Consider the following 11,150-nt stretch of genomic DNA (forward strand, 5'->3'; position numbering starts at 1 on the left):
TTAAAGAAAAGAGAGCTCGATTTGATTCGAATGCTTTCATGGGTTTGTACCAATTGATAAACCATTTCTTACCGCACCATATGAAGTTGCATACCTTATTGCAAAGCAGAGAAAACCACATACAATAGGTTTTCGAGGATTCAACATTTACACACATTGAGAATTCAACATATATTTTTTCCCCTGGCTTATTTGGCAGACATCTTTGGCAAACTAAATCACCTTAATTGTCATATGCTAGGAGGTGGAATAAATATAATAGAAGCTCGAGAGAAGCTAAACGCTTCCGAAAGAGGCGAACAAAAAATGACAACTTTGCTAACTTTCCACTTATGGACGAGATTTTGAGCAGCACCGATACTGTGCCTAACGACCATGATAGTGATGATCAACTGCAACGACTGAAGCTAGTAATCGCTGAGCACTTGCAGGAATTGGAAAGAAAAAAAAAACATTATTTCTCTGACCAACGTCAATATCCATCATGGATACGACAACCATTTACTTTCGGCATTGTGAGTGCTGATATACATCAATAAATCTCTTGAAAATTTCGGCCTGACATAACACATGTGCCACTCCGGCAACAATATGATGCATTGCTATATTTGCAATAGCAACTGAGTGGTTGTCACCAGTTGCTATACCATTTGTTATTTCATAAAGCCTTTCCTTGAACTGGGTGACAACATTTCCAACCGTGAAAATCGTGAGTTGGATAATGATACTGAAACGAAAGTTTCCTAGACAGTTGTTATATATATTATAAGGTGGAAATCTTCAGGGCCAAATTGCAACAGAATGGGAAATGATTCCCAGAATCAATTCTCAAGCACATATTCTTGGTGATGACACTTACTTGCCTAATCTACAACACTTACTGGACTTATTATGTTGTTGCTTTGCTTACAGTTTTTTTATGTAAGCACTATCAAGAGAGAGATCTTATATCCAATTGCTTGGTTTCCCACCCATTCAACGACAGCAAGTGAACTTGCACTCATGTTTTGGAAAGTGCTTTTTCAATTGGAGAAACATGGTGTTGAAATTTATGCGCTTGTGGCTGATGGTAACTCTATAAACTAAGTGCCTTAAAAAGCATACCCCTAGACAAACCTTTTGTCGCTCCCAATCTGTTTTCTCAGAGTCTGTCAATATTTTTGTGCTCTGACCTTCACATCTGTTGAAAGTAAGGTTAATTTGCATGAAACTCCAAGCAATTAACAAAAGTATGTTTTTCATAGACTGCTAGAAACTCTTTTTTGCTTCCTAACCAGGGAGAACTAAATACATTTCTGTGGAGCCATATGGTACAACTTTACAATGAAGAACAAAAAGCTCCATTTTGAGCAGAACCAAATTGTCAAGAGCTCATATTTCATAAAATCCTTTTAGTAAAGTACAGAATTCAAATATTTTTGCTTTTGAGTAAATTTTATATTTTAACTATATTGATATTACTTTTAAACATTTAATAATTAACCCGGTCATTACATTTTGGGTTAAATGGAACTGTTGTTGCCTGCCAGGTAACCTGATGAGCTATTACATAGCGAAACAGTTCTCTTTTGGTAGACTTACACATTTAGTAGTCCATAGATTTGGAATTTTTTCTAATTCCCACAGATGAAAGTTGGACTTGCAACACAAACACTAAGCTGGAAAGTGTTTGGAATCCATGCCAGGTGCCATGGGCACATCTTCTGTTTGCAGAGTATGTTTTGCAACAAACTATTTTTTAGATTCTTTAAGCTTACGTATTGTTCAGATGGTTTGAAGTAATGAATTGCTCTGTGGAATGTCCAATTCGACATGCAAGTGATGAGCGATTAGATTTTTTGCAAATGTTTGTCAACAAGTTTTTGTCATGGAAGGTAGTATAGAATCTTTGTTTCGAAAAGTTTGAAAATGCTGGTATTTGTACCATACGCTTTTACGTTAGAAACCAGTGGAGAAGAATCATGCAGGAGAGTATAAGCGATTGCTTGCAGCACGCTTTTTGGTCCAATTTTTACGACAAACAATTACATTGAATTGTCCAAGCAACTGCTCCAAAAAAATGACACCCAATATGTATGTTTCCATTCATTCACACAAGACAACTTGGAGGCATTCTTCGAAAATTTGGTATGAATTTGTGTTTGTAACACTTCCTGTAATTACAAAAAAATTGGGGGAAAACAATATGATGCATTAATATGTGTGCCCAAATTACAGAGGCAACTTGGGCGAAGATCACAAATCCTGATGTTTTTGAGAAGCCACTTAAAAAAAAAGAGCCGAGGGTCATTCTAGAATTTATTTTTAAGTCACCTCTAAGACCCTTAGATTGATTGTTTGCACCTTAATACATTTTTTCAAACAACTTCTTTGCAAATGCATGGGACAACACTCTAACAAAAAGCTTTACAATATATGACAACATTTTACAGACACTTTTGTCGGTAGACACTTAAACCACCTCACGGACGGGCGAAACGGGATTTCCCCGGTTTTCGTGATATGTTAAACTAGCTTTGCACACATGTTTGTTGGAAATATCATTCTTTCTGAACTAAAATAGTTATCAAGGCATTGCATAGAGGTATTTTAAAAGCAAGCAAAACATATTCCATCAACGAAACGTTTGTTTCGTTCACCACATGCTTCGGCAATGCTACACACGTCCTAAAGTATCAAAATTCTTGGTCTTTTTGGTAGGCAAATCTACCAAAAAAAAATGCTCTTAGTGTGTAACAACGTTTTTGCGTAAACAAACTTAATATTTGAGTAATAATATTGCAAAGTCTTCGTGAAAACTAATGTAGAGTAGCCACGCATGAAACGGGAAAGTCCCGTTACGCCCGTCCGTGAGGTGGTTTAAGTGTCTACCACTTTTGTCAGACATGTCAGCAATTGAAGTTTTAAAATTTTTGAAGTTTTAAAATTTTCGAAGTGTATTCCAGATATTATATCATGCGATACATTTTTAAAGTTGATTTTTGTTAACGTGCTATTGGTTTGTTTTGACAATAAAATGTTTTTACTTCATGAAATCTACCTAACCAGCAGCACTTCTTTCACGTGACACAAGTTAACCATCAATTCAATTTTAAATGTTACTAGAACAACTTTGTGTCCACGCTTCTGGTTTTAGAAAACATGTTTCGCTTTTTATTAAAGCATCTTCAGTTCTACAAACAAAATAAACAGAAAAGACCAGGGTAACTTTTAAAAAACCACGGACATTGCAAAGTTGGCTAACTTCCTTTAAAGCAACTGCCACAGTCACCCACACGGGGCCGGGCTATTCAAAGCCTTGTGGTAGCTGCGGCCTGTGTGGACACTTCAAGGGTCTCAAAAGCATGGTGGATGAGGTTCATCAAGTCGGCACTCCGTCTGGTTTGGTGAAGCTCCACGACCAATTAAGCTGCACCAATTATGGCATATATGTGGCAATATGCAGAATATGTGGGACAAACTAAAAAGAAGTTTTCCACCAGATGGAACCAACATCGACAAATGTGGAGAACTTTTAACACCAGGGCCACGAGTGACAAAAGTGCTTTACTCCGCCATTACGAAGTACACCACCATCAACAATTCAGCGAAAGATCAAAGCTAGCTGAATGCTACTCTGTTGTGTTTTTACAACAACCGCCCATGGACCAATTGGACATATACGAGGACAAATGGCACAAACACTTAAACGCAAAAATTAATTTTACCGTCAGTTACGTGACCCTCCACCCATTTCATTTCATTTATTTATTTTATTACAATCTTTTTATCGTTGTTTCACCTGATTAACCAATGTACGCCTGTGGTGATAAAAAAGTAGGTCACTTGTAACATCTGATCCGAGCGTCGTGCAGTATGTTAGCACCAGAGGTTTCTACTGTTCGGCCAGTTTTATCATTTTTAGCGTCTAACTATGTCTTTTCTGTTTATTTTGTTTGTAGAACTGAAGATGCTTTAATAAAACGCGAAACATGTTTTCTGAAACCAGAAGCGTGGACACAAAGTTGTTCTAGTAACATTTAAAATTTGTTTTGACAATTTTGAATAAATATGTTGCAAAAATAATAAAAAATCATCTGCAGGGTATTTCAAACAGCCAGAAGCTCTTTCCATTATTTTAATCATAGACCCATGTGGCGATGATTTACATAACATGCAACAACTTCATTCATCGCTGGAAACTTGGTTGTAGTTTTTCTAATAAGATAGCCTCCAATATATTCCAGTGTATCATTTCCAAATGCTTTTATTTGGCCATATGAGGTTACTTTTGGTGCCTCATTGCTTGTGATGATTTGGGTAATAAGGTGTAGCAAACTTTCTGCAGCTACCGAATTGCTGACATTCTCAACAAAATACTTTTGAGCATCTTGACAGCAATGGAAATTTTCCAACAATTTCATCTTTTTTGTTGTTGATCAAATAAGATTCCAATAAGTTCTTCGCAAGGGCAATACCATTTTAATTTAAAGTTAAGGTTAGAGCGTCAGCGATTGCAGTTAAATTTACGTGGCGAAAACTGCTGGCGGACTGCAGCGAATTGGACTTAAAATCAGTGTCTTTATGTTGTTTAAGTATCGCATCATCCATATTTTCAAACAAAAGATCCCTAATAACCTCTGGCAATTTGCAAGAAAATATGATTTTTTTCACCACGCAAGTATACAGTGAAACGTATGTCAGGTTAGTCTAATCAAGTGTTACTCAAGCGTGACCAACAAACACTAGTTGACCTTCCTTTGTATAGTGTTCTTTGATACCATGCTAGTAGCCATACAGGTAAAAAGACAAACATAGCAATTCGCATGACTGCGTCCAAATTTTATCAGCAGGGGACCAAAATAGTCCACACCTGTCACACGAAAATATGGCAATGGTGCCATTCTTTGTTTTTCAGCCTCTGCATTCCAAAGGCGACATTTTATACAGTCATTCAGGTAATGGCGAACAGACCTTTCAAAATCCAAAGCGCTTCTGAGTCCAGTCACACGACTGGGCAGTACCATCGGGTGCTTTGTTTCATTTGGTAAGCAGGCATGTTGTAAGCGACCAACCCTCAGGATTCCATTCACCTTGAATGGGCTCAGTTTCTGCAATGTCCTATTTTGAACCTTGCCACCATTTGAATGTTGGGATTCCACGAACTCAGCATAATCTTGCAGGCCTGACATCACATTAGGGAAGGCCTTCTGCACTTGCAGGGAAGCTTCCAATTTTTTTTTTGTCCCTTGAATACACGAACGGTTTCTGCAAGGATTTGGGTGTTCTTGTAACTGAAAAGGGATATAGCATTGTTTAACGTTTTTCAATGTATAGGAATTGCAGCTCGACGTTAAGTGATGTAAGGGGTGCAGGAGCTTTTGTCCCATTTCAAACATCTGCAAACGTACAACAGGGGTTATAAAACAATCTGCACCAGAAAACTGCCTACTGCCCTGAAAAGGAAACCTATCTTTTCCAAATGATCTCTTAATGAACTTAAGAAAATTTCCAATTTCTAAATCCTTTGCTTGTTCCATTGAACATACCCACTGCAACATTGGCTGAATTTAGTATAAAAAGCTTTTGACATAATAACTGAACTGAACTAGTCAACACCAACAACCTGCAAATTTTGCTCATTTTTTTCTGTGATGGTGACGATGTATTTGGCTAAAATATGTAAGTATGCTCAAAGTTTTGTGTCAAGCTAAACCATCTACTCACCATTTTACTCAAATTAGTTTCTGGTGTGAACTTGTTCTTTACATTGTTAACAAAACATCTTGCTTCCTGTGAAACACCTGTACTTTGAACTTCGACCACAAGGGTGTGCAATATGAAAAAGGCGTGTATTAGCGCCGTTGGCGGTAAATATGTCACAAAGTAAACAATTCTACGTCACCCTGAAGGAGATGTCGTGCAGACTTAATTGTATAGTTCGTAACCATGACGTTGACTTCGCAGAAACTTGAAATTTAGTACGAATGACAAGAAGGGACATATAACAAGCATATACTAAAAACACAAGTCGTAAACTTTTGTTTGTGGCGTAACAACGTTGATGATAAATGAATTCGATTAAAATTACAATCATCTCATAACACCGTCCCTTCTGTACAATCATACCAAAATTCACGTTAATCGGACCAGTCGTTAGTTTTTTTTTAACAGCAGTTCCTCTCGCAAAGTTTGGAATAATTGACCTTGTTAGCTTGTAGTCTATTTTTAGCAATTTAGAAAACAAATGTAATGAAATTTTGGCCTCCTTTGTCTCCACAAAAACTCGTCCAAGTAAGATGGAATGAATTCCCTGGACACCCCGTTTTTTCTTCGCATTAGTCTTTTGGCTGAAGCCTATGGTTCACAGTTCTATGTGTGTATCCGATGTCTGCAAAGGTAATGGTGTGGTCGTCTACGATATAAATTAAAAACATATACGTGTTGTGTTGATGGTATTGTAATAAAAATTACTTGGTCTGCATATCTATGCCGCCAAAAACCCATTGTTGCGGAATTGCGCGGGCTTTCTTCGCGCCACCAGCGATTCATCAATAGCCACTATGTGGCCAGGACCGCCAACCAAAATAGAACTGGTCATAAGATCTTCTGTACAAATCTAAACGTGCCAAGACAAATTAGTTACGCACGACATGTCATATGGCAAGTTTGATATTAGTTACCTCGCGAAGAAAACCGCACCAATCGACGCACGCTCCGTTGGCAATCTCTGCCTCTATACACATTGCATCCGGAGTACTTTCCTTTGACCAATGATAGAGGATGGTAAGGAGCTGCACCATGGAGGGGTTACTCCTCTCAAAGAATATCGACATGCGTTTCTGATTAACCCCAGCATATACACTTTGAAATCAATAAAGCCACCGTTATTGATAAAAACTTACTTTTGCAGGGCACCTCCAAACTCGTCCGTCCTTGGACGCTTGCAGACGTTGTTCGGTCATGTCTGACCCGCAGACACATATTTTTGTTAAAGACAGCAACCCATGCTGCCGAGCACAATTAATAGCGTCGTTGTTGTGAAGGAAAGCACCACACAAAGATAGGCAGCGAATTCATGTTAGTAACACACGAATTTGCAAAAAAAGAAATTTTTTTGCCTTTCACGTTACACATCATAAAAAAGGCGATACCCAAGTTTTTAAGACAACGAAAATATGCTTTCTGGTACTGCGAAACTATACTTTCAACAAATACAAGCATGATTCATTGCTTACAGTTAGCATTTTTGTGGTACCTTTCGGTCAACGTCGATCCGTTGGGTACCCTATACTGAGTACCGAACAACAGAGACGAACCACTGTGAAGCGCACTATGGCCAAACGGATCTGCTCGGTAAATTTGGTACAAATTACAAGATGGGTGCATAAAGCGGGATGCACACTGGAAAACAATTGCGGCCGGGGAATCCCAAGACAGTCTGCGGCGCTCTTGTGCGGCTGTACGGGCGTATACGCACACAGCATATAGGCCGGACATCTGCCAAGCACGCACATATAAAGGCTTGACTCTAAAACTTCATGTAGTTTTGTTTTATCATTTTTAAATTTTATTAAAAAGAACTGAAAAGAACATTGAAAGAAAGTAACGAAATTAGTCTAACTGGACTATTGTGCAACATTAAACTCCATGGCATAATCCGCAAATAGTACACTGTTTATTTCCTTCATGTACGCCTCCACAAGCTCTGCAGGTTTTTCTCTTAATTGTGCCACCACAAATTTACCGAAGTGGTCTAGTCGATCTAATTTCCTTTCCTGGAGTTCTGCAAGATGACTTGAGCTTTGCCTTAAATAATTCTCTGTCTGCAAAACAGAAACATTACTGATTTTAGTTTTTATTCATAATATCATGAACTAAAGCATAGGCTTGAGCATACCTGTACTTTCTGTTTGTCTGTTTTTTTTCTTTTGCAACTTGGTTCTTCTGGTTGAGTTGCATTTGCAGGCATGTCTGCAGTAGCAGCATCAGAAGAAAATGAATTATCTTCTCTGGTACTTTCAATGCTGGAATCCTCTTTAAATATTATAAACCAAAAATATAACTTCTTTCATGGTAATGAGCAAAAGTGCTGCAATAATGAAAGACACACTTGAACATTATAAACATTTAACATACTGATCCTTTTTATTACTACATACCATCCACATACCCTCTATGCTTGATATAACTATCCAAAAATGATAGTTGGTTGTAATATGGCCATCTCTCTGGCGGGAGGGTACCAGACCCACTTGGAGCTCCAGTGTTTTTCACCATATGCTGTTCGCAGCGTACGCCAAAACTGAAAGTAAAAATCAATTTAGCAATTATTTTTGTAATAAAATGCAAACTTACCAGTAGAGTTTAATTCCTGGGCAATGTTTCTCCATGCAGAATCTGTTTTGCCTCTAATTTTGTGGTCTGGATGACATGGGTTGAAAATTAGGTTAGCTTGAGACACAAGGTCAATAAGCTTCATATTAAAACTTTGTTCAATATCCATTGTACTGCACTGCTTCCTAGAATATATAGGTTACTCTCACTTAATCACTACCTTTCACTCCCAGATAAACTTTCATACAGAACATATGCTTCAATTGTGGAATGTAGATTAAGCAACGTTTCAAAGCAAACGTCATCCATTGCAGCACACTTGTTACAAACTTCAGTCTTTTTAAGTATAGAGCTACAATAATTTAATACCTGCTACTGGGTGCATGGAAAATGAGCTGTAACATATAGCTAGCCCGGGCAGAAAAAAGGTCATGCTAATTTGGTCAGCATAGCAGTATCCCGCTGCTGTAACGTCCACATGGGAGCTTTGTTGCTTTCAAGGCACCATTTTCTCACGCACAAAACCCAGTCATTTGTCAAAACTGTCACATCAAACGAAACTGTGACCAAAAATGTCATTTTATATCAAATTTTTCAACTTCGAGCCGTTGGCGGCGATGTGCGGCTGTGCGGCAAACGCGCGACCGTCACAGTGTGCATCAACCGCCGTAAGTTCGGCCGCAAGCCGCGCTTTACAAACATACTAAAACTTCAAGTCGTTACCGGTTTATTAACTCTTTTTTATACAATGATAAACTTTTGTTTGTGACGTAACAATTACATTTTACGTTAATTGTAATCTGTTGTCGAATAGTTTGAAGAAGCGCCCCTTGACAATCGAACAACTATTTCTCTCAAAAATATCGCGTTTTGGCGCCTTTGGCAGTAAAAGGTTCCGTGGTGTGCAATTGTTCGTAACCAAGAAGGAAACGTCGCAGGGACCTTAAATTTAGCACTAACAATCACAAGGGTTTCTACACCAACATCCTAAAAAGTTAACTCGATATCACTTTATTAACCCTCTTTTAATCGACGACAAACTTGTGTTTGTGGCGTGACAATTGCATTACATCGATTTTAATCGGTTGGCGAATATTTTAAAGAAGAGGCCCTTCTTGACGATGGTTAATACCGTAGCTGATGTGGTGCGAAAAAGAGGATGCACTGTCATTTGTTGTGTTTGCCTTCAAATAAATTGACTGCCCTTTCTTTTGTTGAATATAATATCGGACTTCCATTTTCTACTTTTTTAATTTTAAAATGCGAAATAACTGCCCCGTGCATCACATTCTCTCTTTATCAACACGGCATTTACTGAAGTTAAAACCTTTTTATTTACGTTTAACAAACCCTACTACACCCGAAACTTCTCACTTTATTTCTTGATTGGTCTTTACTTCCTTTCAGTTCTTTACGCAATTATTTTACTTTTTAGTTCTCTTTTGGACAACGACACGTGATGCCTTTAAGTTATTTAAAAAATTCGTTTATTACGGAATAGACCGTCCCTCATCCTTGCGGTGGCCTGGAAAACAAACGATGCTGTTTGTCCATCAATTTGCTTGGCAGCGCAGACTTCTACTGCGTTATGGTCAAGACATTTGCCTTATGGATGCCACGTATAAAACATCTAAATATGCATTGCCTTTGTTTTTGTTTGTGTGAAGATAAACGTTGGGTATCAAGTTATTGCAACTTTCATCACTCAAAATGAACGGCAATTTGACATAGAAGAAGTGTTACGCTTCTTAAAATAAACGCTTTCCTTGGTTCTCAGGACGCTGCATTCACGGCTAACCACAAGCCTGTTCCAGCACAACCGTTTAGATAAAATCTTGTTCATAAAACTATAAAAATTGCACCGACGAATCACAGTCTGCCCTCCGATTTTTCTTAGCGTCTCGTGTTCGTCCGGTTTTATCTTTTCTCTCGCCAGTCATTGGCCCAACCGTGTCACGTGAGAGGAAGGGAGCTAGCGCTACGATATCAAATCAACGTGCGGTGACTGGTGCGTTCGAGACACTTAAATAATAAATACAAAAATATAAATCAATACAAAACATTTAAATGAACAGGTGGAAGGTGAAATAACAAAAGGTGAAAAAGAACGTGGCGTAAAAGAATACGTGATTTAACGAAAGCGTGAAACTTGGAAATGAAACGCAAAAAAGTGGGCAAATTCTTTTGCGCTACACAAGCACTCTCAGTTCTTATACAATGGACAACAAAATATGCCTCCTTATTCAGTTTACAAATTGTATCTACGTTAATCATTAATTTCAAATATACAAGACTCGGAAATTATGTCGCCGAGTCAAAGCACTTCACAAGTTCAAAACAAAAAGAAACGTACCAACTGTGGGGTGGCCCAGGTCTGTACTAGCCTGCGGCTAGTGGTTTCACCAACGTTCAATTCAGATATAATAACGTTTTAACCCTTATTTTGACTATAAACCAGATATATAGTTAGCATTTTAACAACAGTACAATTCAACAGCAGCACAATGTCGTCCGTCCTAAAGACAGCCACATGCGCGGATGAATACAAACACGGTGAAGGGTAAAATCAGCCAAGCGTTAATTCTCGCTGTAACATATATGTTACGAGTGTTTCGTTTAAGAGAGGTTAAATAGAGATTAATGCTAGATGATATTATCATTGCTTATATTTGACTTCCACCGAGAGCAGGCATGGGAGCGCTGGGTGAAAAAATCTGAAAATAATGTTGGGGATGATGAGCCCTTATGAGAGCTATTGCAAATGCTGAAAGCGAGGAAAGTTTTCAAAAATCTTTAAACAAGTTTCAGTCTAGCTCTTACTGGAAAGACAACAA

The 11,150-nt window shown here is 38.2% G+C and overlaps 2 pseudogenes; one reads left to right on the plus strand and one right to left on the minus strand.

Moving 5' to 3' along the window:
• The first annotated feature begins 1,781 nt into the window (after positions 1–1,781).
• Positions 1,782–2,295, plus strand: LOC145909627 (uncharacterized; annotated as a pseudogene).
• A 5,303-nt stretch (positions 2,296–7,598) lies between these two features.
• On the minus strand, positions 7,599–8,485 carry LOC145909221 (uncharacterized; annotated as a pseudogene).
• Between the last annotated feature and the right edge of the window lie 2,665 nt (positions 8,486–11,150).

This window comes from Ascidia mentula, chromosome 7 (genome assembly GCF_947561715.1).
Source record: "Ascidia mentula chromosome 7, kaAscMent1.1, whole genome shotgun sequence".
NCBI classification, from domain to species: Eukaryota; Metazoa; Chordata; class Ascidiacea; order Phlebobranchia; family Ascidiidae; genus Ascidia; species Ascidia mentula.